The sequence below is a fragment of the Leopardus geoffroyi genome, chromosome D3 (genome assembly GCF_018350155.1).
Source record: "Leopardus geoffroyi isolate Oge1 chromosome D3, O.geoffroyi_Oge1_pat1.0, whole genome shotgun sequence".
Lineage (NCBI taxonomy): Eukaryota > Metazoa > Chordata > Mammalia > Carnivora > Felidae > Leopardus > Leopardus geoffroyi.
Window position 1 is genome coordinate 86,602,703 of NC_059339.1, and position 26,178 is coordinate 86,628,880.

Below are 26,178 nucleotides of genomic sequence, written 5' to 3' on the forward strand. Positions count from 1 at the left end.
CCACAGCACCCCCGCCCCCACGACCCCCGCACGCTCCCAGACCCGGCGCGCCCCCGGCCCTCAGACGCCCCGCACACGCCCTTCGGCCCGGAGCGGCCCCCGACCTCCCCGTCACCCACGCGCCCGCGCGCCCCCGCTCCCCGCTTCCCCGACGCCCGCGACCCCGCGCGTCCCCGCCCCCCGCGCGCCCCCGCCCCCGGCGCCCGGACGCCCCCCGCCCGGCCCGCCCCCAGCGCCGGGAAGCCCGCCTGCGCCGCGGGCCGAGTGGAGGGCGCGGGGCGGCCTCCGCTCGGCTCCTCCGCTGCCGCTCCGCGCACGGGCCCAGGCGCCGCCGCGCGCCCCTCCTGGAGGAGGAGGAGGAAGGAGGCGGGAGGAGGAGTTGCGGGAGAGGAGGGACGAGCGCGGCAGTCGCGCCGGCGCTGGGCGAGGAAACGGAGCGGGCCGCCGCCGGGTGAGCGTCTGCGGAGCCGAGTCGGAGGCTGGGTCTGGGCTTTGCTTTCCGCTCCCTCTTCTCCGTAACCCGGGAAACTGGCCGCGGGGGGCTGCTGCGCCCCTCGGGGCGGCGGGGGCGGATCCGGCGCTCGCCGGGATGGGGAGGCCGGCCGGCGCGCCCGCAGCCCGGGGTCCCGGCCGGCGCGAGGCCCCGGCCGCCTCGGCGGGTCCGCGGGCGGGGGGCCGGCGGGGAGCGGCGTCCGGGAAGCCGGGCCGGGCGGCGGGGAGGCCGGGCCGGGGAGGGCCGAGGCCTGCTTCCGCCGGGCGCCGGCCCGACCCCTCGGCCTCCCGCTGTCCGCGGCGCGCCGGGCCGGGCCTCCGCCTTTGTTGCCCGCAGCCCCGCCGGGGAGAGGCCGGGGCTCGGCGAGGCCTGGGGCGGCGGCGCGGGGCCTGCGCGGCTCGCACCCCGCCGCTCGGCCCCGCGCGGCCCGGCCCCGGCCGCCGGCCCCCGGCCGCGGTCCAGGGGCCGCAGGGCGGGCTCGGGAGGGCCCAGGCCGCGTCGGTGCCGCCCCCGCCCGCCGGGAGGTCGCGCGGGGCCCCCAGTGTGTGCGGCGCGTGACGGGGCCGCCGGATAGGATTGACTTACGCGGCTGTGGGGGCTGTGGAATTTGAAGCTGCCCCTGGAGCCGAGACAGGCCTTAATTTTCAGTTTGCTTCAGGAGTTGGCAACTTCAGGGACACCATTGTGGCTCGTTAGGTAGCACAACTATTGACATTTCTCGGTGGCAGGTCCTGGCACAGAACTTGGAATGTGTGCAGCAGGCCGGATGCCAAGTTCGCGTTCAGTCGGAATGGGAAACGCGGGGCTCCCGCCCCCACCTTGTGGGATTAGGGGCCAGGTGGGAATACGTGGTAAAACCCAGGCTTCCGGTAGTGAGACCGAGAACGTTTGAATTGGGTTCAGCGAGTGTTTCTTGAGCGTCCACCCTGGGGAGGGCAACGTGCTACTTTGTGTGAGGACGCAGAACGTAGTAATCCCAATAAAACTGTGAATGAGACACCGAATCCGTTTTTAATTGCCCGTGTTTCTTGGAACACAGCTCTGTTTTGTAATCAAACAAAAGTAAACTGCCGTCTACTTCGAGATGAAGTATCCGAGGTGTTCTCAACCGTAGTAGGCATAAATATATCTTGACTTAAAAAAAAAAAACAAACAACCGACAAAGAACGACGTGGAATCCACTTAGCTGATTTGAATGAATGAATTTTAAATGGAGTACTTAGTGCTATGGAGAGTCAGCGCTGTTTAGAAACGTCAGTGATGTTGTTCACCAAGTTTCACAGAAAAAAACCACGAAAAGGTAGCCTGTGAGACACCTCTTTTCCTGTGTGCTTTCTGATTTTCTCATGCTGCATCACCGAGTGGGAATGCTGTAACTTTCAGGATCTGTCGCTGTTCTAAGCACAGTGCGTGGCCCCAACCCCCGATACCACCCTTAACGTTTTCTGCCTTTGGGGAAGCTGGCTTGCTGATCCTGCGCTTGATAACCTTTCTCAGAAGAACTTGGGGTTTGGCAAGTGCTGTCCACGGTTTGATCTGGTTAAGGATGAACCCTTCACCCCTTGTAGGTCTCCATTTGGCATCTCTTTTGAAATACTTTTTCCTTTTATTATCATCTGTAAGTGCCTTCTAAATCGGTGGGGGTACCTCGCACTGCCCCTTGCCTCTTCTTTTGGTGGGAGGATAGGGCAGGCCTTAACATGGCCTCCGAGGGAACCAAGGGCACACCCTGGGCCGTCACGTGGCACCCGCCCGAGGCAGCACCTTGCAGGGAGTGGCAGAGAGAGGGTTTGGGTGCCCTTGACCCGGGCCGTAGCCGACTTGGGCTGTGCCATGACCTCAGAGGAAAAGCTCTGCAGTACTCACTAGATTCCTCCTCATTTTGCCATCCTGAGTGTTCCTTTTAACAGCCGCCTTTTTGGGGAACAGAAGCAAGAGGCTGCTTAAGACTGTCTTGTTACGTAACGTCATTCCTCAGAGAAAACCGGTAGTTTTCTCCATTGTGGTGAGTTTTCGGGAAACTTTTATGTTGCTAACGGTGGGTATCTTTGATTTTGCTCGTAGGAGTAATTGTGTGATCTTAAAAAGTCACGGTATAGTCTGAAAATGGGAAATGTTAGGTCCATTTCTGAATCTGTGGCAATTACTGTTGTCTCACAAATATGCAGTCATGTGAAATGGGTTGATACACGAATATGTTGCGTATGGGGTCAGATACCCCATGTTGTTTATAATATAGTACGACTAATGGATGTGTGTGCATCTCTTTTAATACGTAATAAAGTTAGGTAGGTAAGTAACAACCTAAGCTATGATCACCTTTTGCTGTTCTGTTTGTTGTGTCTTTTTTTTTTTTTTTTTTTAAGTTCATTTATTTTGAGGGAGAGAGAGCATACGCGAGGGAGGGGCAGAGAGAGAGAGAGAATCCCAGTCAGGCTCCCTCTTCTTGTCAGCACAGAGCCCAATGGAGGGCTCGATCTCATGGACTGTGAGGTCACGACCTGGGCTGAAACCAAGAGTCGGGCCATAACCGACCGACTGAGCCACCCAGCTGCCCCTGTTTGTTGCATCTTTTATGGGAAGCGAAGATTATCTATTTCAGTTCTTGGTCCTCATCCCTAATCTTTTTCCAGTTTTGGAAATGGCACATCTGTGGTGCCTGAGTACTTTTGTGAAATTACTCCTTTTACAAGGGAGAAATTTATAGTACTAGTGTGGCATAAAAAGGGGGAACTTTCTTGTGTGACTAGATTGATCGAAAGAGTAGTTCGGGCAGTAAAGGCGAAAGAGCACTGGGGACATGTTTTAAATTGTATTGACAGTGAAACTGTCATTAATGTTTTTGTGGTTTGTTACTCTGTACGGTGTGTTTCACTAATGAGCAGTGAAGGCTTTAGGACTAAGGGCACATTTGGTTTGGGTCTTTGATGATCCATAACAAACCTTAAGTTTTACTTAGTTGGAACAATCATATTAGGTGGCTGTTGGTCTTGTTGCTGTTTCAAGAACAGACGTACTCAGATAAAGTCATTTAAGATTTCAATCTTCATGTTGCAACCGAGGACCTTTTGGAGGTGTTTGCTCTTTAGTATGCATTACTAGCCTTGTGACCTTGAATACATTTTATGTTTCCTCTGAGTCTTATTCCTTCTGTGGGTCTAATGTGAGGATAATAAATCCACCTGACAGTTGTTGTGAATATATATTTTGTTTAAAGTAAAATCCAAACTCTCCGTCTTGGGCTACAAGATTTCCGCCTAGTTCTTCAGCTCATCTTGAACCCCCTTCTGTGTCTCACCAAATAGTTATACTCTGTCCTTTCTATTCCCTAACATTGCAGGCTGCTTCTGGCTTCCTCATCTTACATGGTAGTTCTGTTTGCCTAGCATGTTCTTCCTGTGGTTGGTTCATTCTCAGACCTTAACGCCAGGTTCACCGCATCAGGGAAGTCTTTACTTTACAGCTCCTTCAGTAGTCCTGTCTAATCAGGTCTTATCAGTTTGTATGTTTTCTCATAACGTTTATTTCAGTCTGTAACTATTTTATTTGTTTTGGTCTTTCTCCACATGTAAGTCCCACATGGGCCAGCCGTGGCCTGTGGTTCTTCTGTCTCTCCCTAACACAACCCGTGGGGACATGGACAAAAAGTGATTATAGTTTTTACGTTGGTATCTACACATCAAAGGCAAGGATGTGCTGTAGATCATAGAAATCTGGTGTTTTTTTTTTTTTTTTTTTGTGTTGCTTATTTATCCCCATCTGAGCTGATCTTAGCTAAATGAATCACAGCACTAATAATGCCAAAGTTTTTATAACTACGTGGCCCAAGTAGCCTCACACCATGAGAACTGCTTTTTTTTTTTTTAAAGTAAGCTCTATGCCCAACGTGGCAAGCAGCTCAGTAGCTGCTCCTAAGACTCACCAACCCCAAGATCAAGAGTTGCATGCTCTACCGACTGAGCCTGCCAGGTACTCCAAGAACTGTCTTTTTTTTTTTTTTTTTTTTTTTTTTTTTAATGTTTATTCTGAGAGAGAGAGAGTGCGTGAGTGGGGGAGGAGCAGAGAGAGAGAGGGAGACACAAAATCCAAAGCAGGCTCCAGGCTCTGAGCTGTCAGCACAGAGCCCGACGCAGGGCTCAATCTCACGGACTGTGAGATCATGACCTGAGCTGAAGTCGGACGCTTAGCCGACTGAGCCACCCAGGTGCCCCCAAGAACCTTCTTTACCTGTAGAGCAGGCATCCCAATAACAACAGCATTCACTCATGTGTCCAACTGGCTGATCACGAAGACTGGGCATCTAGCCTTGAATTTCAGCTCTGAATTTATAAGGAAGGTTTTTATTTTAGTTTTAAACTTTTATTTAAAGTTTATTCACTTAGTTTGAGAGAGAGAGGGAGAGAATGAGTGGGGGAGGGGCAGAGAGGGAGAGAGGGAATCCCAAGCAGGCTCCGTGCTGATGCAGGGCCCAGTCCCACGAACCACGAGATCAGGACCTGAGCTGAAATCCAGTCAGACACTTAACCGACTGAGGCACCCAGTGCTCCACTCCCCTTTTCTAAAGTTTATTTATTTTGAGAGAGAGAGAAGGAAGGGCAGAGAGAGGAAGAGAGAGAATCCTAAGCAGGTTCTGCGCTGTCAGCACAGAGCCCGATGCGGAGCTTGAACTCACAAACCTTGAGATCATGACCTGAGCTGAGATCAAGAGTCAGAAGCTCAACGCGCTGAGTCACCCAGGTGCCCCTATAGGGGAGGTTTTTAAAATAAATCTGTCTTATTTGCCTTATCTGTAAAATTGTAATAGTGCCTTTCTCAGCATTGGTGTGAAAATTAAATGAGAAATGCGTGTAAATGAATGGGTTCAGTGCCTTGAATATAATGAGTGCTAATAGTAATAATTAGTTTAAAATATACTGTGATTAGTTAAAAGGAGTATCCTGGGTAATCAGTAACCTTTATGGAAGACTTGGTTTTTCTTGTTAAGGAAGCCCTGTGTGGGGAAAGGGCGTAAGACCAAAGGGACAAGAGAAATGAAAGTAAAAGAGGAAAGACGAGACAAGCCCACCGAAGTTTAAATGGTGCCAGGTGCAGAACTGTAAGGGTTACAAACGTGAGCAGCCATTGAGCTGCCTGGCACTGGGTCAGCGCAGTCAGTCGGAGGGAGCCGGAGAACGCAGGGGTTCCGTGCGCTTGCAAAGCCCCAGGCTCTTGTGTTTCTGCTGTTTTAATCTTTTTTAAATCACTGTTAACAACCATCACACTGAAATGTTTTCTTAAAATTATTAAAAGGGCATCACACTTGGAGACTATGTTTGGGGAGCGGTGGCTGTGCCGTTGTCCTTGGGAGCAGACTGTTGAGTAGTAGAGAAGAAAGAAGGAAGAAAAGACGGAATATCTCTGAAGGCCTGGGAGACAAACCGTTATCCTGAAGACGTCACTATGCCATCCTGAAATTTTCCCACAGGTAAATTTGGTCATCTTAAGGGGCATCAGTCTACATAGAGCACTTGAGTGACAGCATGAGATCGTATTTAATACACACACTTGTGCTTAGGGTTTCCCTTTTAAGAGAACGAAAAGAATATATGGTTCCTATTAGAAGAGATTTCCATCGAAAACAATTTTAAGAGTTGAATGTTACTCTTTGGAACTATTTAGAAAAGGTGTGTTCATCAAGGACCCTAGATGGCCTGCTCTTTGGCACTCCTGCTGGTGGTTTTTTCAGTGGTTGGTGTTATTTTGGATTCGCCAGTAACACTGGATGGTTGAAGCAACAGGGCTGATATGCCTGTAGCGTAAGGTGAATTCTCATTGGTAGACTTGTTACTTTGTATGACTTTCCTTTTGTGAATTTTGTTTTGGTGTTTATAGTAATGAGATGTTTCTTATTAAGGCTTAATTTTGGTTTTAAAGGAAATATCTTCATTCTGTGACAATGGTCGTTTTCATCTGTTGACATTGCTTTCGAAAGTGACAACCATATACTTAGGGAATAACGTTATTACCAAATATCAGAGTGTCAGAATGTGTAAGCACGTAACATACGTGGAATTGTATTAGGATTTTAGTAGTTTTGTATATTTGCGGAATTACTGCATTTTGTTGTTTTTTTTTTTTAAGTTTATTTATTTTGAGAGAGAGCGCACACGTGTGCACGAGTGGGGAAGGGGCAGAGAGAGAAGGAGAGAGAGGATCCCAAGCAGGCCCCACATTGTCAGTGCAGAGCCCGATGCGGGGCTTGAACTCACAGATGGTGAAATCATCCCGGAGCCGAGATCGAGAGACGCTTAACCCACTGAACTACCCAGGCACCCCTGCATTTTAGAATTAGAAGGAACATTCTGATTATTGGTCAGCTTCATCTTTACACAGATGATGAGGAGACTGAGACTAATAGCAGTTAACTAATCTGCTCCAAGTCATGGACCACATTTCTAGCAGATTTCAGGAAGGATGGAGTCTGATGTCGGCAACTCTTCTCGTGGTTGATGCAGGATGTTTTCATTTACTCTTAGGTGGTGGGGAGTTTGGATTGTGTCTTTGTGGATGATGTCACAGTTGAGCTGGCTCTTGGAAGGTGACCTTTGTTTGGGAGGAGCCCTGGGTGGCGGGGACGTTATCTCAAACAGGGTGAACAGCAGGAGCTATAACATCAACGTAGTGATTCTTTTCTCCGTTTCCTAAGCAAGGTTACCTGTGTTCTGTTTCTTAGTTTGCTTCCTTGATTTGATGGAGCTCATTCTTCTAATAACTTCCTGAGAAAGGAGATGGGGGAGGTGTTTTTTTTAATGACCTGGTGGGAAACCATGTATGTTTCACATAATCTGACTTCCAGTCTGGCTGCATACACAATTCTGGGTGACGAGTTTAGTCAGGATGGAATGGGTGCTGCTGCAGTGACACATGAACTCTGGGGTTCGCGTGTGTAAATACAGGCTGTTTCTTACTTTCCCCGCGTCCGCACTGGGCCTGGGGCTCCTCTGCCGTTTTCCTTTGGACCCAGTCTGCTTTCGCCTGCAGTTCCCCGTTGATCACCCATGGCTCTGAGGCACCACAGCAGGTGCCAAGGGGAGCCGATGGGTCATATGCTGGCACTGAAATGTTTGGCCCAGAAGTGACACATGTCACTTTTCTCACACATTTACCAGAACCAGTCACATGGCCCTGCAAGGGTGCTGAGAAGTGTGGAGGTGCGCAAGAAGTCACTGGCTGTAAATGTGCGCCATACTGAAAATAAATGTTCCCTTGGAATTTTGAAGACATTGCACCACCAGCTTCCAGTGTTAGAGTTAGTTGCTGTTTCCCAATCGTTTGTATGTATTTTTTTTCCTCTTTTTTGGGGAACTTTTGGTACCTTCTTATTATCTCCTCTCCTTCTAAATTTTAAAATTTCATTACGGTGTGCCTGATTGTATTGTCTTTTCTTCTTCGGCTGTACAGAGCATCGCATGGATCCTTTCAGTCTGTACGCTTGTGTTGTTCGGTTATGGGAAAATTTTTTAAATTTCTTTTATGATTTCTTCCCTTTCGTTTCCTTCCCTTGACTGAAGCTCTTCTTCATCAGATGTTGGACTTCCAGGATCGGTATATTGATTTTCTTAGTTTTTGCCTCAATTTTTTAAGCCGGAATAAAAATGACAACAGCAAACATAGATCTTTGGGCCTTCCTTAATTGTTAGTAGTTTGTAAAAAAATTCTCAAAGGGTCTAATGTACTGGGCACTTTAACCAGTGAGGCCTTACTTTGTCATAGGCAGTGAACACAGTGAAATTGTGTAGGGAGCTTACAGAGGTTTTAACTTTTTAATGTATACTTTAAATGTATAAATGTATACCTTAAAAATTGAATCTGTATATACCTATAGACAGTGATGAACGGGTGTAGAGGTGTGCTACTTTTTTTAAAGATTTTATTTTTAAGTTATCCGTAACCCAACGTGGGGCTCGAACTCACGACCCGACCCCAAGATGAAGAGTTGTATGCTCCATCTAGGCACCCCGAGTGTGCTACTTAAAAAATTTTTAAATACTAAAATCTGAATTACAAAATTAAAGAAGAGTGAATTTGTTTCATTAATCAGTTCTTAGGAGCCAGTTCGTTAGCATTTTAAATGATTGAATTTATGAACATTTTCATATTCAACTTAATAGAAATGTTTGACACAGTTAAAAAGATGCTTTGAAATGCTCATGGAAAATTTGTTCCCTGCAGGTTAAATTTCTAAGTCTCTGCATATTTTTTTTTTTTTTTAATTTAAAAAAAAAATTTTTTTTTCAACGTTTATTTATTTTTGGGACAGAGAGAGACAGAGCATGAACGGGGGAGGGGCAGAGAGAGAGGGAGACACAGAATCGGAAACAGGCTCCAGGCTCTGAGCCATCAGCCCAGAGCCTGATGCGGGGCTCGAACTCACAGACAGCGAGATCGTGACCTGGCTGAAGTCGGACGCTTAACCGACTGCGCCACCCAGGCGCCCCAGTCTCTGCATATTTTTACCTCCATTGAATCAGGTACTTTTAGGGGTGGATGTGCTTTAGAGGTCAACCTCTTTATTTCATGTGGGAAAACAGACTCAGGGAGGAGGTTCACTCAGTGTCACACAGCAGACTGGTTCTAGTGCTGCCCTCTAGTTTTGTGTCAATAGCCTATAAAGTGGGAGTGTATTGGGGAGCCCGGGTGGCTCAGTCGGTTAAGGGTTCGACTTCGGCTCAGGTCGCGATCTCCCGGTTCCTCGGGTCGAGTTCCGCGTCGGGCTCTGTGCTCACCCCTCGGAGCCTGGAGCCTGCTTCGGATTCTGTGTCTCCTCTCTCTGCCCCTCCCCCACTTGTGTGCTCACTCGTGCACTCTCTCTCTCTCTCTCTCTTTAAAAAATAAGTAAGGGTGCCTGGGTGGCGCAGTCAGTTAAGCGTCCGACTTCAGTCAGGTCACGATCTCGCGGTCCGTGAGTTCGAGCCCCGCGTCAGGCTCTGGGCTGATGGCTCAGAGCCTGGAGCCTGTTTCCGATTCTGTGTCTCCCTCTCTCTCTGACCCTCCCCCGTTCATGCTCTGTCTCTCTCTGTCTCAAAAATAAATAAAAACGTTAAAAAAAAAAATTAAAAAAAAAATAATAATTAGATGTAAAGTGGGAGTGTATCACTTGAAAATTTACTAGAGCTTCTTAACTTACTAAATTTGAAATTATATGGCAACTTTAAGTCCATTTTTCTTAACTTTGTTACCTTTAAATTTCTTTACCTTTGCAACCGGGTAAATATTCGTGTTACTTTTTAAAATGAAGCTCATTGTGTAAGATCTAGAGGCCCTGAAAGAAGTCAAAGCAGTTCTTGTAACGACTTTTCATTTATCTTTATTTACACGTAGTCGTGAAGAACTGACGAGTAGGAAATTTCACCCTGTGCTCAAGCCGCCAAGTTAGCCTTGATGGGTGCTGCCGCAGGACATGATGCTCCTGGGTCAGAGATACAGGACTTCATTACGCAGGTGCGGCACTGTCAGCCTTCGTGCCAAGTCCCCACGCACCAGGGCTGTGTTGGGAAGGGAATGTCGGGGCAGAGGAGAAAGCAGGAGACGAGTTGGGTGGCAGTTAAGTAATGTGGACAAGACGGACTAGTAGCGTGGAGCAGTGTGGCGGTAACAGGTGATCGGACTCTGCATACATTTCGAAAGTAGCTGAGACACGACCCTGGGTGGGTGTGTGAGGAGAGCCCCGGATGGTTGTGGACGTTTTCATCTGAGCGGTCGGAAGAATGGAGTCACCGCAGACCAGAGAGGGAAAGGCTGCAAGCAGAGCAGATCTGGGGCTGGGACCGGAAAGAGCCAGAGTGTATTCTGGAACATGTTACCTTGGATATCCCTGAGTCAGTGGAGTGGCAATGTCGAGGAGGGAGCTGCCTGAAACCAGGCTGAGTAAAGGTGCAGATTCGGGAGTGGAGGACACAGCGGTGGTGTTTCGGGCGTGAGGGTGAGCGACGTCACTGTGGGGCGTGAGTGAAGAGATTGGAGGCACAGTGGTCTGAGTAGGACTGATGAGAGCATCTCAGGTCGGGACTGAGGACGGGTACTGGCTTGGCAGTGGGGACGTCCTGGGTGGCGGTGACCAGAGCAGTTTCCGTGTGACGTGCTAGAGGTAGGTCTCTGGTGGGGGTAGAAGGCAAGATGGGAGAAAGGGAATAGTAGGCCTCGCGTGCCTGTTTTCCCAAGGTGTTTTGTGGCAAAGGGGATTAAAGAGATGGGACCACAGCTGGTGGAGAAAGGAGGGTCAGGACAAGTGTGCTTGTACAGGTACATGGGAAGTGTCGTTTTAGGAGCGGTCCGGTAGAGCGGGGGGATGGCTGGGAGGTGAGGGAGGTCTGGTCCGCGGCGGGGGGGCGGGCTTTAGAGAGGTGTGTGGGTCGGTAAAGTGACAGGATGGTTCTGTCCGATTTTCTCCTCACGTCCTCAGTGTTCTCAGTGCAGCAGGAAGCTGGGCCATCGGCTGAGACTAAAGATGGAGGAGTAAGCGTTAAAGGTGTGAGGAAAGATGTGGGTTGGTCGGTGGGGGGCCGAGTAGAAATGTGGTGGGATTTCCAGGCGGCATTAAGGCGCCACCTGGGGGGCTCACGGTCAGGACTGTGCAGTGGGGCCAGGCAGAGTGGCTTCGTGCTTCTCCGGCCACATTTCCCTGTCAGGCGTGGTGTGGGCGGAGCTGCATGTCGCCAGTGCCGCCTCTGGCCGGGAGAGCGTTTCAGAGTGAGCGTGGGGAAGGGAGTTGAGGGTATATGCTACGAGGGACTGTGATTTAGCGGGGAATGTAAACCGAGCAGAGTCAGGAGGGTCATTGAAACGCTGGTGGCTTTACTGCTCGTTCAGAGTTCGTAGTGTATACTAAGTCTGTGTTAATTAACTCTGCAAAACTTAGATTGAATATTTCAGGCCAGACCCTGTATGCACTCATCACAAGTAAATGTCAGATTGGCAGAAACTTGTTTTCGGTGGGGTGAGGAGAAAGAGAAGGCTGCCTAGGTTCTAATGAAAGAAAAATAATAGAGTATTCTTACCTGTTGATTTATGTTTTTGTACAGTCAAGGCCAAACTGAAAGCCAAGAAAAGGCCTTGCATTTTACTCACCATACCCTTTAAAAAAGTAACTTAAGAACGAACAAAATCACGGACCTTATTCTTTAAAAAAAATTTTTTTTGATGTTTATTTATTTTTGAGAGAGACAAAGACACAATGTGAGCAGGGCAGGGTCAGAGAGAGGGAGACACAGAATCCGAAGCAGGTTCCAGGCTCCGAGCTGTCAGCGGAGAGCCCAGCCCGACTTGGGGCTTGAACCGACGGACCGCGAGATCACAACCTGAGCCAAAGTCGGATGCCCAACCGACTGAGCCACCCAGGCGCCCCAAGACCTTATTCTTTTAAAAACTCTATATTCGTTATAGAATATTTTGAAAATAAAGTATTGAAAACAGTATTTACAGAGCATTCTGTGGTCCAGATGGCAGTTCTGCTGTATTTCTTTCTGGTCTGCTGTTCCCCCCTATTCTTTCTACATAATCGAGACCACACTGTACATATGATTTTGTTTCCTGTGTTTTTGCACTTAACAAATGAACAATATGAACTTCTCCCTCATGTTATTTATAACCCTGTATAAATTCAATGTCAGTGGTTCCCTAAAGTTCCATTGTGTAGATGTGCTAGAATTTTGTTTACAGTTCTCACACTGTTGGAAATTAGAATGTTTCTGATTCTTAAAATTTATTTTTTATCATATATAATAATGCAGGAGACATTGTTATGCTTTGGTTTTATGTTATTTCTAGAAGAGTTATAAAAACGGCATTATGGTGTCAAAGAGGATGAATACTTTTTTTGAAGTTTATTCTGAGAAAGAGAGAGTGGGAGTGAGCGGGGGGGGGGGGGGGAGAAAGAGAGAGAGAGAGAGAGAGAGGAAGAGAGAGTCCCATGCAGGCTCCACGCTGTCAGCACAGAGCCCAATGGCAGGTCTCGAACTCACGAAACTGAGAGATCATGACCTGAGCCAAAATCAAGAGTCGGACACTTAACTGACTGAGCTACCCAGGCACCCCAAAGAAGATAAATATTTTTAAGAGTTGCATAAACCCAAGTTTTTTTTTTTTTACAACTATATTAAGACATTTTCAAGTGATAAATATCATCATTTAGAAAAACATTTGCTGATATGAGTTGTGAAAAGTCATTACTATTTTAATTTGCATTTCGTTGATTCTTATCAGGGTGAGTATTTTTTTGTGCACATGTTGAGACGGTTGTCCATGTGGAAAAACGCAAATTAATCGTTTCTATAAATCAATACTAGATTAATCAAGGATGTACACCTGAAAAGCAAAACTTCAGTACTTTTATAAGAAATACAGAAAGAGTATATGATTTCAGTACTGGAAGGATTTCTTAAGACCACAGAAGGGGCACATGATGAAAGAAGCCAGACCCAGGCAACTGAAGTAAAATGAGGAACTTCCTCATGGTGCCACAAAAAGAAGAAAGTCAAGATACAAGTCACTGTACAGCTATAGGAAGAAGAAGGTAGACGGTTCATATGAACTGATGCGGACTGATTTCTAGGTGTCTGAAATGTACCTGCTGTGTCTTAAGTCTTTTTGTTCTGTGTATTTAATCCCTGATTTAATCATTTTCCTCATGATAAAGAAAACAGAAAAATGTTTGAACGTCACACCATTTTGTATTCCCACCAGCGTGGTTCCAGTGTCTCTACATATTTGCTTACAATGTGTGTGGTATCACTGTGGCTTTAATTTACGTTTTCTTTTTTTTTTTAATTTTTTTTTTTCAACGTTTATTTATTTTTGGGACAGAGAGAGACAGAGCATGAACGGGGGAGGGGCAGAGAGAGAGGGAGACACAGAATCGGAAGCAGGCTCCAGGCTCTGAGCCATCAGCCCAGAGCCTGACGCGGGGCTCGAACTCACGGACCGCGAGATCGTGACCTGGCTGAAGTCGGACGCTTAACCGACTGCGCCACCCAGGCGCCCCTAATTTACGTTTTCTTAATGACCAGTAGTATTAAGCACGTTTTCATGTGCTTATTAGCCATTTGTACGTCTTTGATCTGATCCTGTCTTCTGTTCATTTAAATTTTTTTTTTTAAGGTTTATTCATTTTTGAGAGATGGAGAGTGACAGAGCACAAGTGGAGGAGGGACAGAGAGAGGGGGACACAAAATCTGAAGCAGGCTCTAGCCTCTGAGCTGTTGGGGCCCAACCTCACAGAGCTGAGAGCATGAGATCATGACCCGAGCCAAAGTCAGACGCTTCACTGACTGAGCCACCCAGGCGCCCCTCTTCCGTCCATTTAAAGCATCGGGTTATTTGTCTCCTTCAGTTAAAGAGTTCTTTATCTGGGTGCACGTGCTTTATCAGATATGTGATACACAAATATGTTTTCCTGGTCTGTGACTTGCTCTCTCTTGATGTGTTTTGGAGCGTAAAAGTTTATAATTTGAACGAAGTCCTGAAGTTGAGCAGCTTTCATGACGTAGGTTTCTCGGTTGCATGCTGCTCAACCAGCATGACGGAGAGAGGATTTATCAACCTTCTCGTTCTGTCACGCCGAGAGAGTACTTGCTTGACTCCCGTTTCCAGATGAGGAAACTGAAGCGCCGATGTCCCGGTCATTAGGAAGTGCTGGCTGTGATTTGGACTCAGACACTGTGGCCCTGCGATCCGTGCTCTGTGTCGCTAGGCACCCATCCCTGGTGTTGTGCTAATACAGTCAGAAAAGGTGGACGTTTCTAGATGATGCACCCTGCGTCAGCGCTTGTCTGTTAGTTGGCCCCTTCCCTGTGACTTTGGGCCAAAGTCCAAAGGGTTGGCTTGCCCTTCTATAAAATGGACATGAAGATAGTACCTTGCAGATAGCGCTCTTGTGAGGATTCATGAAGACTAATGTGCATCTCTAAGGACGAAGTCACCTCCGTATGGGCGGCGGATGTGCTGGTATTGCTAACGGAAGTCCTTTGGGAGCAGAGGTGCTGAGAGTGGTGGCGGGACCGGCTCCTCTCCTTCCCAGGTGTCCTCTGGACGCGGGTGGACATAACTTCCTCCGCAGCGTTTCCCTCAGTCTTCTGCAGATGTCTGTTCGCTTACCTTCTGGACTAGAATCCAAGGGTCCTGGAGGGCAAGGACTTCATCTTTCATCCCCGTGGTTTTACTAGGGCTGGAGGCTAATCTCCTTCGACTTTTCAAGCAGGTGCCGTGTTCTGTGAGTGTCAAGACAAGGATGTCACCTGGAGTGATCAATGAGGCAGAAGAGGGAGGCACAGAGATGGGCGTAAGTTAAGGAAACTTAGAGAAATCCTCGTGAACGATGAGAAGCTGAGAAGCACTTGCTGTATGGGGCGAACCCCAGGGGGGCACGGCTGTCAGGTGTCGGGGATTGGGGCTGGATGAGGTATCCATTCCTGGTATCTGTAGGGAGCAGAGCCACTGGAAGGGTCCCGTGGTGAATAGGGAAGCAAAAAGACTGAAATGTGAGAGTGAGGTACACGGAATGACACAGGGCGTGAAGGGGAGGAATTTGCATCATGAGATTAGCAGCTAGGGAGAATGGAGAACAGTTTGGGAAGATTTAGGGAAAGATGGATAAGGAAAACTGTGAGACCTTTGACCCTGAGGGCATCAGAGTCCTGCTTTTCTTGCTAAGAGGTTACTGAAACACACAAGTACATATTCTTTTCCCTAGACAGACTATTGTCTGTTCATTTAAATTTTTTAAGAGAGAAAGGGAGAGAGTTCTAAGGCTGCACACTAAGTGCAGAGCCCCATGTGGGGCTTGAACCCATGAACTGTGATAACATGACCTGAGCTAAAATCAAGAGCTGGCTACTTAACTGACTTAGCTACCCAGGTGCCCCCAATTTTTTTTTTTTTTTTTATTTTAGAGCAAGCAAATGGGGGAGAAGGGCAGGGGGGGAAAGAGGGAGAGAGAACATCTTAAGCATGTTCCATGCTGAGCATGAGCCCAACGTGGGGCCGGATCCCACAATCCTGGGATCATAACCTGAACCAAAATCAGGAGTCGGACACTCAGCCGAGCCCCCCAGGAGCCCCCAGGTGGCCTGTTTTCTCAGTGTGCAGCGTGGTGGTGGTGGTTTTGTAGGAAAGTGAAATGCGCTTACCGGGTACAGAAAGATCTAATGCAGGATTCCCCTACTGTCTGAAAGCAGAGCATTCCTGTGAAACCTTTTGTAAGCCAAAATGGTGCAAACTGAAGAAGCAGGTATCATTAATGTATATGGAAAATGTTTTGAGCATTTCCAGACCCCAAAAATAACCTTTTGCTTCTCTGACACCTTAGAACACATCTTGCAAACAGATGCACAAAATAAATCGAGATAAAGCACACGTGCTCGCACAGTTCACAGCTCTGGCAGCTGGATGCTGAGATGCTGAGTGTGTTTCCCGGGGTTCCCGGGGTTCCCAGGGAAGGAGCTGGGTGGCTCCGCTCCTACCGCCTCTGTACCGGCCCGCTGCAGAACACACTCCGAATGCTGGTTTTGCTTTTCGCCTTTTCTGCAAAAGCAGAAACCCTCTCTGGGTTTCTTCCAGTCGGCAAAAGCAGGTACTGATGTAGGTCTTTTTGTGAAAGCAGCATGGCCTAAGGCACCGTTTGAACGCGGACGATACCTGGGTAGAAAACGGCGGTCTCTTGGCCCTCCTGACCCCGTCCCTGGTCACTAGAGGTGTAATCATCGATATGTGGATGTTCTTTGAGAGATTCACTCCGTGCACGTAGGCATATAAACACGTACACACTGGGACGTGCACGTTAGCGTTTCACTTTGCAGCTTGCCCTCCACCAGCCGTGTATCTCGGGCCTCTTTGTTTATCTGCATAATACTCCATCGTACTGGTGGGTTATAGCTTACTAAACCAGTCCACTGATTTTTGATGTATATTATCCTTGTTACCTGATCTCTAGGCTAACTCCGCATTTTTGCCAAAATAAATTATTCCATAAATGTCTGCATAGTGATTAAATGGGCTCATTCTGTAGAATCCGTTCTGTGATCTTAGGCATGTCCCTTGATCTCTGCCTCAGCTTCCCCATCCATAGAGTGGGTTTATTACTGTTTTTACTACTCCTCTTAGCTGCAGACACCTATGTGGCCTGATATGTGCTAGGTGGTGTTGTAAGGACACATTTAAACCTCACAGCATCTAACTTGAGTGGAAGACACTGTTATTTCTGAGATCACACACTGTTAAACGGTGGAGCCAGGAAGTATGTGAGTCGTGCGTTCAGGTTCCACAGGAGTGCTTTCCACTCTGTGATACTGCTTCCTGCACGGTACTGGGATTACAGGGTTAGAAGGGTTAAATGGGATGCACTATATTCTGAAGGCTTAAACCAAAGCCTGGCATGTATCAGGCCAATATGTGGTCTGTAGTTACCACTACTGGGTACATGATCAAGCAATGCTAGCTTTTGAAAAGATTTAATGCTGTAGGGAACATCAGTTTCCATATGTCCTTGTTTTGGCATGAGTATATATTGAAAACGCAAATTCCTAATCACGTAATTACTTGGTTAAAGCATATGTGAATTTAAAATTTGATAAACATTTTCAAATAATTCTCCACAAATTGTGCCAATTTAAACTTCAACAATAAGTAAGTGCTCAGTTTTTCACACCCTTGCCAACATTGTTACTGATGTACCTTTTTTCAGACTCAGCGGTAAAAGATATTACCTCGTTTTTCTTAAATTTCCTTTTCAGTGGCTTTAAAAGAAAAGTTTATTTACTTGCTTTTGAGAGAGAGAGCATGAGTGGTTAAGGGGCAGAGAGGGAGAGAGAGAATACCAAGCAGGCTCCACACTGTTAGTGCAGAGCCCAATGCGGGGCTTGATCCCACGAACCGTGAGATCATGACCAGAGCTGAAATCAAGAATTAAATGCTTAACTGACTGAGCCACGCAGGTGCCCATCTTTCAGTGGATTTTTAAAGTTGCGATTGAATATACCTACAGTTAAAGTATGTGGAGTTTAACAAGTGTATTCAGTTATGTAACCACAGCAATCGAGATACGGAATAGTTCCCAGGACCCCAGATTTCTTTAATTTCTTTGTTAGGAATGAATGGAGGCTCCTCTAGGATGGTGATGGGTCACTTGAATTTGTTTTCTTTCCCTCTCCCTCCCCCTCTTCCCCCTCCCTCTCCCCTCCCTCTTCATATCTCTTGTTTTCTTGCCATTCTTACTTTCTTCTGTTATTCTTTTTTTGTGAACTGTTCTTTTGTATATTATGCCCATTTGCTTATAGGATTATGTGCCTTTCTCGTACTGATTTCTAAGAGCACAGTCTGAGTTACAGAAATTAGTTCTTTGTCATGTGTTTGCAGTTTTCCTCCAGTTTATCTTTTGGCTTTAATTATGCCATTCTTTTGGCTGTCCAGAAATTTATAAATTTTGCATTGTTAGATTGTCAATCTTTTCCTCTACGGTTTCAAGGTTTTATGTTATGCATAGAAAGGCTTTGTGCAGTGCTGAGATTTTCAAAAAGAGTTTTCTCCAACTTGTGTATTATTTTTATTTGTATATTTGATCCTTCTGGACAGTATTTTTGTATCAGAAAATAAATGCCTTGCTTTTTCCACCACTTCCAAATGGTTATCCAACCTGTTTGTCATCATTTCTTGGGTAATCTGTCTTCCCCCAATAGTGTCACACGTTCTCTTGGCCACATACTCTTTTCATCTGTGTCTTGGCCTATTTCTTGCCTTTCTAGTCTTTTTTTCCCTCCCAGTGGTAAGCTATCTCATTCTCCCTCAGTTGTTCCTTTAGGTTTTTTCTTAATCTTTTCATTGTTCATATGTCCAAGTTTATTTCAGTATCATTTTGTCTGGTTTCTTGCAAAAATATCATTGATGTTTCTTGATCTTGAGTTAATGTTTTGACAGGATTTAATTGTTTTTACCTACGAACAAGATGTGTCTATGTATTTGAGTCTCTTGTGATCCTCTGAGGAGTTTTAAAGTTTTTCATGTAGTTCTGGACATTGTTTAAAAATTAATTTAATCTTTTTTGAAACTATTATAAATAGAATCTAGTCTTTTATTACGTTGGCTTACTAGCTTTTTAAAAGTAAATGTTTACTAGTGGTTTTTACATCATAAATTGTGTAAGCAGTTGGTGGAGTGAGGTTTTTTTTCCCTCTTTTTTCTGCTCTTGGCTGTTCAGCCACATGTGTTATATTATAGGTGTTCAGTCATGCCATCTGTAAATAATGCCAACTTGTCTCCTCCTTTCCAATATTTATACTTCCTTCTTACCCTTATCTAATTAATTAGGTAATATGTTGGAAATAATGCTAAGTAACACTTGATAATTGGCATCCTTGTTATTGGCTTTCAGTGTTTGTTACTCATGTGAATCTTAGTTTTGTTATATATAGCGTGTTAAATGTCCATGTACTTCTGTTTGAAGGAGTGTTTTTGAGGGGGTTCGGGTTGATGTCATTTTTTTCTGATCCATTTTGTGATTTATAGCTGTGGTCATATGATTTTGCTGCTTTGCTCTATGGTAAATTATAAATTTGTAAGTTCTCAGCCGTGCTGGCAGTCCTCAGATGCGCCTTACCTAGTTGATTCCTTTCCCTCGACACCCCGTTTTTTGCTGATATTTGAGATTTGTTTTTCAGGGATGCCTGGGGGGCTCAGTTGGTTTAAGCATGTGACTCTTGATCTCACCTCAGTTCATGATCTCACAGTTCGTGGGATCAAGCCCCAGGTTGGGCTCTGCACTGACAGTGCTGAGCCTGCTTGGGATTTTCTCTCCCCCTCTCTGCCTGCCCCCTCTATCCGAATAAATAAATACAAAAAAAAAGTTTTATATATCAGCATTCATCAGTGAGATCAGTGGGTGTTTCTGGTTTTGTTTTTTGCTTTTTTTTAATGTGTTATCTTTGTCCAGTGGTGATATTAATGTTCTTTGGCTTCAGAAATAAATTTGGGAGGTTTCTTTTTCTATGTCCTGACGTAGTTTAGTGAGTATTTAATGTCTTTATTGACTTGTCCCTTTTTCTCCCTGAAGAAAGAGAGGGCCTTAGTAGTTCTTTGAGAACTTTCTCAAGTTCTTTGACAGCTTTTAGCCTCTTTTGGATTCCTATCTCTTCTAGTGCAAATTTTGGTAATATATATGTTTTGCCACAAAATTAGCCATTTTATCTGAGTTTCCAATTTTTATTGAGTTTTCAAAGTACTCCTAACATATCTTGATTTCTCACAGATCTGTAGTTACTACTGTCTTCGTTTTAATATCCATATAAATGTGTTTTTCCCTTTTCCTTGACTATGGCAGCCACTTTTTCACCAACTTTTTGTTGTTTAATCGAAGAATCAACTCTTGTTTACTACTACTTTTTATTTTCTATTTCATTAATTTGCGTTTTCTTTTTTTTTTTTTTTTTTTTTTTTTTTTTTTTTTTTTTTTGTGGCTTCAAACTGCTGGTTCCCTGAATCGAATGCATAGTTTGTTTCTTATGATTCCTTACTGTTTAGTTTTGTAAATGTTTAAAACTTCTTTGAAGTTTTCTGTGAGCACAGTTTTAGGGTCTTTCAGAATCGCATCGATTTCGATCTGTAGCATTTTCATTATGTTTATGAAGAGTATGCCATTTTTGTTCTCATTGAGATTTCTTCTTTGATTCAAGAGAATGTTGGGTAATTTTTATTTTTTCTGCTTTCCTTTTCAGTTTTATTGTCTAGTGGTCACTTGAGGTATTTCTGATTTTTTAATTTGCCAACATTTTCAATGTGGCCCACTCTTGTTACATTTAGTAACGATTCCATAAGTTCTTGAAAAGGAGATATATTCTCACTTTTTAGAGTATAGAATCCCAATAGAAAAAGTAATTATGTAATTTAAATCTATATTCTTCATTTTTGTTTATTTTATTTTCTTGGGCCGAAAGAGATATTTTCGAAAAGACGATTTTCAAAAAGACGAAAAGACGATTTTTCTTGAACGTAACGCTGCCTTATGTTATTATTGTTACCCTAGCTTTCTTATTGATAGCATTTTCCTTTTTCATTCTTTTCTGTTAGAATATTTTTCCTGAAGCAGTTAGGATTGGCGTTTGTCAGTTCATTGGAAAACTTCACTGACGTATGGATCCATGTACTTTTAGACATTTTATTGTATTTTTAAAGTTTATTTTTTTGGGCGGGCGCGGGGGGGAAGCTCAAGTTGGGGAGGGGCAGAGAGAGCATCACAGGAGGCTGGGCACTGTCAGCACGGAGTGCGGTGTGGGGCTTCAGCTCACAAACCAGGAGCTTGTGACCTGAGCTGAAATCAGGTGTTGGTTGCTTAACTGAGTGGGCCACCCGGGTGCCCCTAAACATTTTATTTTGAATTCAGACAAGCAGATATACACTCTTTCATTAATGTCCATATGTGGGACCAGGGTTTTTTCTGTATCTATTGACTGAACTCTGTCAGCCTGAATTATGTAAAATCTGTCCTTAAATAATGCATTATATGTTAGTTTCCAATTTGGCACTTCGAAAGGTAGAATTAGAAGTTAATTACATTTGAAAAGCAATCTTTGTTCTGCTCAGGTCTGATCTCAGGGTCCTGACATCCAGCCAGGTATTGGGCTCCGATGGCACAGAGCCTGTTTAGCATTCTCTCTTTCCCTCTGCCCGTCCCCCACTTGCACCCCTCCTGGGGCTCACGAGGGCTTGCTCTCTCTCTCTGTCTCTCTCTCTCTCAAAAGAAAAAAAAAAGGAAAGCAATCTTTTTTTTTTTTTTAATGTTTATTTATTTTTGAGAGAGGAGAGACAGAGCGTGAGCAGGGGAGGGGCAAAGAGAGGGAGACACAGAATCCAGAGCAGACTCCATGCTCCGAGCTGTCAGCACAGAGCCTGATCCGGGGCTCGAACTCCCGAACTGTGAGATCATGACCTGAGCTGAAGTCAGATGCCTAACCGTCTAACCGACTGAGACACCCAGGTGCCCCAGGAAAGCAGTCTTTGTACAAAGGCCTAGATTTGTTTAAAGTAATTTTTTCTAGGCTTTTGGAGTGGTTTCGTTTACACTTAAGTCTGCAGAAGATTTTTTTTTTTAACCAGCTGCATTTATTTAGTGTTTACAAATCAATTGACTGTTTTCGTAGGAAGAACTTTAAAACAGAATTTGTTTACATGCTTAAAACATGCAGTGAATTTAAATTCAGAAAAATTAGGGTGCACATCAGCCATGTCCAGGTACTATTTTAGGTACTGGGGATATAACTGTTGACAAAGACTGATCGCATTCCCGATCTCAAATAGAATGCGAGTAAATATAATTCAGCTGATAGTATAGAATGATCACAGGAATGCTGAAGAAGAGGATAGTTTAATAGAGGTGGCTAATAGAGATTTTACCATATTTTGAAACTTTCTGAGATAGTTGGTTTTAATGTGTTTCTATATATGACTGGATTTTTAAAAATATTTCTTTTTTGTTTTATTTATTTTTTATTTTGAGAGAGAGAAATAATCTTAAGCAGGCTCCACGCTCAGCTGGAGCCTCACATGGGGTTTGATCTCATGAGCCTGGGATCCTGACCTGAGCTGAAATCAAGAGTTGGACACTCAACTGAATGAGCCATCCAGGTGCCCCTGGATTTTTTTTTTTTTTTTCAACGTTTATTTATTTTTGGGACAGAGAGAGACAGAGCATGAACGGGGGAGGGGCAGAGAGAGGGAGACACAGAATCGGAAACAGGCTCCAGGCTCCGAGCCATCAGCCCAGAGCCTGACGCGGGGCTCGAACTCACGGACCGCAAGATCGTGACCTGGCTGAAGTCGGACGCTTAACCGACTGCGCCACCCAGGCGCCCCACCCCTGGATTTTTAAAATCAGATCTGAAAATCTTTTTTCTAATAGTTGAGTTTATCCCACTCATACTTAATGGCATAACCAACACTGAGACCTAAATTCTATCATATTTCATGTTATATTGGCCATTGCCCTTATTTTCTCTTTTATTATATAGTCTATTTTCCTTACTTTCTACTTCTATCTGGAAACTTTTTTATAAAGTTAATGGCAAGTAGTGTAGATTCAGGAACAATGGAGAAGAATCCAAAGAACTACAGTGGAAAGTCATGAACCATGGCTTGCTAAGAAACTGGCAACCTTTAGGGCAGAGAGATATTGACAACAGTGAAACTCTTTATCTTGCTAATGTTTTGTGTGGATGCCTTGCTTCCATTAAAGTCTTTTTGTTCTTTTAAGCTGGTAGCTCCAAGTATGGTTTGTGGATCCCCTTTGATAATAATGCTAAAACATTATTTGCCTCTTTCACTGCATTGCCATTTTTACCAAGGGGGCAAAAACAATGGTGGGTAAAATTGAAGGTGCCTTTCCACGGACAAGGAGTGGCACCAACTGTTGTGATAGAATTAAACTTCCATAGGAGTTTTTTGTTTTTTGTTTTTTTTTTAAAGAAAGTAATGATTTTTAAAATTTTTAAAATATTTTTATTTATTTTTTGAGAGAGAATATGCTAGCAGGGAGAGGGGCAGAAGGAGAGAGAGAGAGAGAGAGAGAGAATGAATGAATGAATGCGGGGTTTGATCTCAGAACCCTGGGATCATGATCCGAGCTGAAGTCAAGAAGTCAAAAGTTGGGTGCTCAACTACCTGAGCCACCGAGATGCCCCTTTCATAGCAGTTTTATATTCCTTACTTCTAGACATTGTGGTAAAAAGAAAATCACAGTTACATTTAAGAATGTCACTGATGAAGCTGTAAAAATGACTGCATTTATTGAATCTTGACCCTGTGTACACATCTTTTCAGAATGCTTATGATGAGATGCAAACGTGTAGAACATGTTCTCTTCCACATGCTGACCGAAGAAGGGAGCCTTGTGCTGTTGTTGTAGTTGCTGAGATAGCTCCTGTTTCGTGAAACACCACGTTTACCTGGCTGGCTCAGTCGGTGGTACGTTGGACTCTTGATCTCGGGGTCATGAGTTCAAGCCCCATATTGGGCATAGAGCTTACTTTAAAAATAAAGCAAACATTAATAAGAGAATAGGTGATGCCGAGATCCAGCCCCAGCACGTCCAGGGGTTCCCGAAGGATGAGAGACGTTGGCAAAAATAACAAATGGACACAGACAAGAGCAGTGGGTTCGACTGGCCGCTTTACTGTGGCAAATGTGGCATTATATTTGTTAGCAGTTTCCTTGTAGCGTGTGTCATCTATGTTTCTCGGCATTACCTAATTCTAAAAACGTTCCTTTGTGTAATCACCCATTAAGGAACCTCATGGTTATTTCTTTGTAACGTTTCCTCCTGCCTTTTTGCTTATTGATTAACTTCTTCATACTACTTTCATTACGTATCTACGTTTATTTATAGTTTTATAAAGCGTTTGCTTCGCTGTTTTCATGAAAGGTCATCTAGCTCTCAACACCTCAAGTGGAACATTTACAGGGACATGACTTCTTAATTGTTCCTTCGAACCATTTGCGGTACAAGGAACAAAAGTATTCGCTTTGGTCTGGGGTGCCGGGAGGGAGCCAAGAGGGCCCTGGGAACCCACGCCTTATGCGCTCCCAGAGAGACAGTGTATACCTGGGAACTAATGAACCATTCTGTACCTTGACCCACCAGGTCCAGTTATGCTCTGGAATGCCTCCTGGGGGCCAGTTGGGCCTAGGAGTTTGAGTAACTTCTACCCATAGAGACATTGCTTTGTTGCCGGAGTGGGGCTTTCGAACCCACTTGCCCCCTTCCTTGGCTGGGAAATATATGGGGCTATCCTTTCTTTAGGTAGGGGACGGGAAGGCGGGGGTGGCACTGGCTGGATATAAGGTTTCTTTTTTGTCCTGGGGGTCATCCCCAGAAAATATCCCCGAGTTTGCCCCCATGGGTTTCTTTTGAATCATCAGTGCCAGTTGGACCATGGGGATGGCCATGATGAGTAAGAGGAGGGATACCCGTAGCTTCCCATTCGGAGGGTCGCTGTGCGTTGCCTTTCTGCCAACCACCCGGGCTGTGCCATCAGAAACGCTGGATGGATCGGCTCCCGGCAAGTTGACAAACCATGGTTTTTCAGCTTGAGTTTTTAGTAGATATTTTCTCATAAATTCACTGACAGGATTGGTGTCAGTGATACATCCAAGCTTTCAAGCGAACATAGAATTGTGGAGAACTTGGGTCTACCACTGTTAGCTTAACCTGCTTCCCAGTGCGGAGACTTTTCTGATGAGATCAGTGGTGATGTTAACAGATGTGATTTTTTGATACTATATTATGAAATCTCTAATACCTGATATTCTAAGATCGTACATACCTAGAGGATTGATTCAAAATGCAAGCTAGACCAATGGATTTGAATGTAATAGAGTAAAAAGTTATTGAAAGGGTTTCAGATTTCCCAGTGCAGCTAACTTTTTAAGGAACTATCACTTGTTGATTTTTGGTATAATATCACAGGAAAGAATATCCACAGTTCTATGAGAAGTTTATTAAAGGAAATATTTCTCCCTTTCCCAGATATATATCTGTAGGCGGTTGGATTTTCTTCTTACACTTTAACTGAAACAACATAATGTAACAGATTGAAGGCAGATGGAAACGTGAGAGTCCTGCTGTCTTAAGTCAGACAGAAAAAAGATTTACAATAATGTGAAACAGCACCACTTCCCTCGCTGAATTTTTATTGTTTGGGTAAATACATTTATTTCTTGGGAAAATGTTATTTACATTAACACGTGATGAGTATATTATCATTTAAAAACAAATATTTTAAAGTCTCAGTTTTAGTTTCTACTAGGGTAAATTTGAGTAGATAGAACCCACCTAGACAAAGCTTGTCTGTGCTTTGGACGAGGATAAAGAGGTCCCCAGCCTGGAGACTTGGGGGAACCCTGATTTAGCAGCAGGAGGACTGGCCTGGCGGCTTGTCGCAGGGGAAGAACGTGAGCTTCGCGGTGGCAGCCGGGTTCAGGCTGCACATCTGCTGTCTCCTCATGACAGATTATTTAACTTTGTTGGGCAGCTTTCGATCTCTGAGACCCAGTTTCCTCACTTGTTAAACTGACAATAACAAAACTATTTTATTCGTTGATGTTAAGTAGCTGTTCCATGTTGTATTTTAAATGTTTTCTTTAGGTGTTTTAATGGCCAGCACGACTAAGTCCAATCATTCCTTAAAAAAAGAGTCTGTGAAATTACTTGAAAACGTTATCTGCGGCCCATACAGATCAAGTATGCTCGTCTAAAACCTTTTCCCTTGAACTTTTTTATACACATTTTCAAGTATATGTGTAAACTTCGAATTTTACAATTAGAAAAGCAGTAAAACTAATTCAGAACATTTACTTAGGCATGATGAGACAGATGGTAATCCTATAAAAAGATGGCATATATTTTTGGAAGTGCAAACAGAAAAACAGATACTCTTAAAAATTCCAGAGTGATCTTTGCCTAGAAAATGAAGGGAAGAGAGAGAAGGCCATATGTTCTAATAGAACTTTTTATAGTTCTTAATGCATAGGATTTTTGTTTATTTAATGTTAGTGTTGAGTTACATATGGATTGGCAGTTGAAGGAGGAATGATTATCATGTAGATAATTACCAAATACTTTTACTGTGGTCGTCAGTCTTTTGTTTCTACGAAATGGATGCAGTAGCGGGAAG

At 44.7% G+C, this 26,178-nt stretch overlaps 1 protein-coding gene across 5 annotated transcripts in view; it reads left to right on the forward strand.

Moving 5' to 3' along the window:
* The first annotated feature begins 346 nt into the window (after nt 1-346).
* Nucleotides 347-26,178, forward strand: part of SOCS6 (suppressor of cytokine signaling 6) — a 39,899-nt gene continuing 14,067 nt past the window's right edge. The window contains exons 1-3 of one of the 5 annotated variants that reach the window (XM_045459332.1): nt 2,537-4,462; nt 5,783-5,957; nt 9,854-9,973. The gene's annotated coding sequence lies outside the window, so the exon portion shown is untranslated. Of the gene's footprint in view, nt 452-1,066; nt 2,499-2,536; nt 4,463-5,782; nt 5,958-9,853; nt 9,974-26,178 lie in introns of those variants that run through there. The other 4 variants (XM_045459329.1, XM_045459331.1, XM_045459328.1 and 1 more) reach the window with 4 other exon arrangements.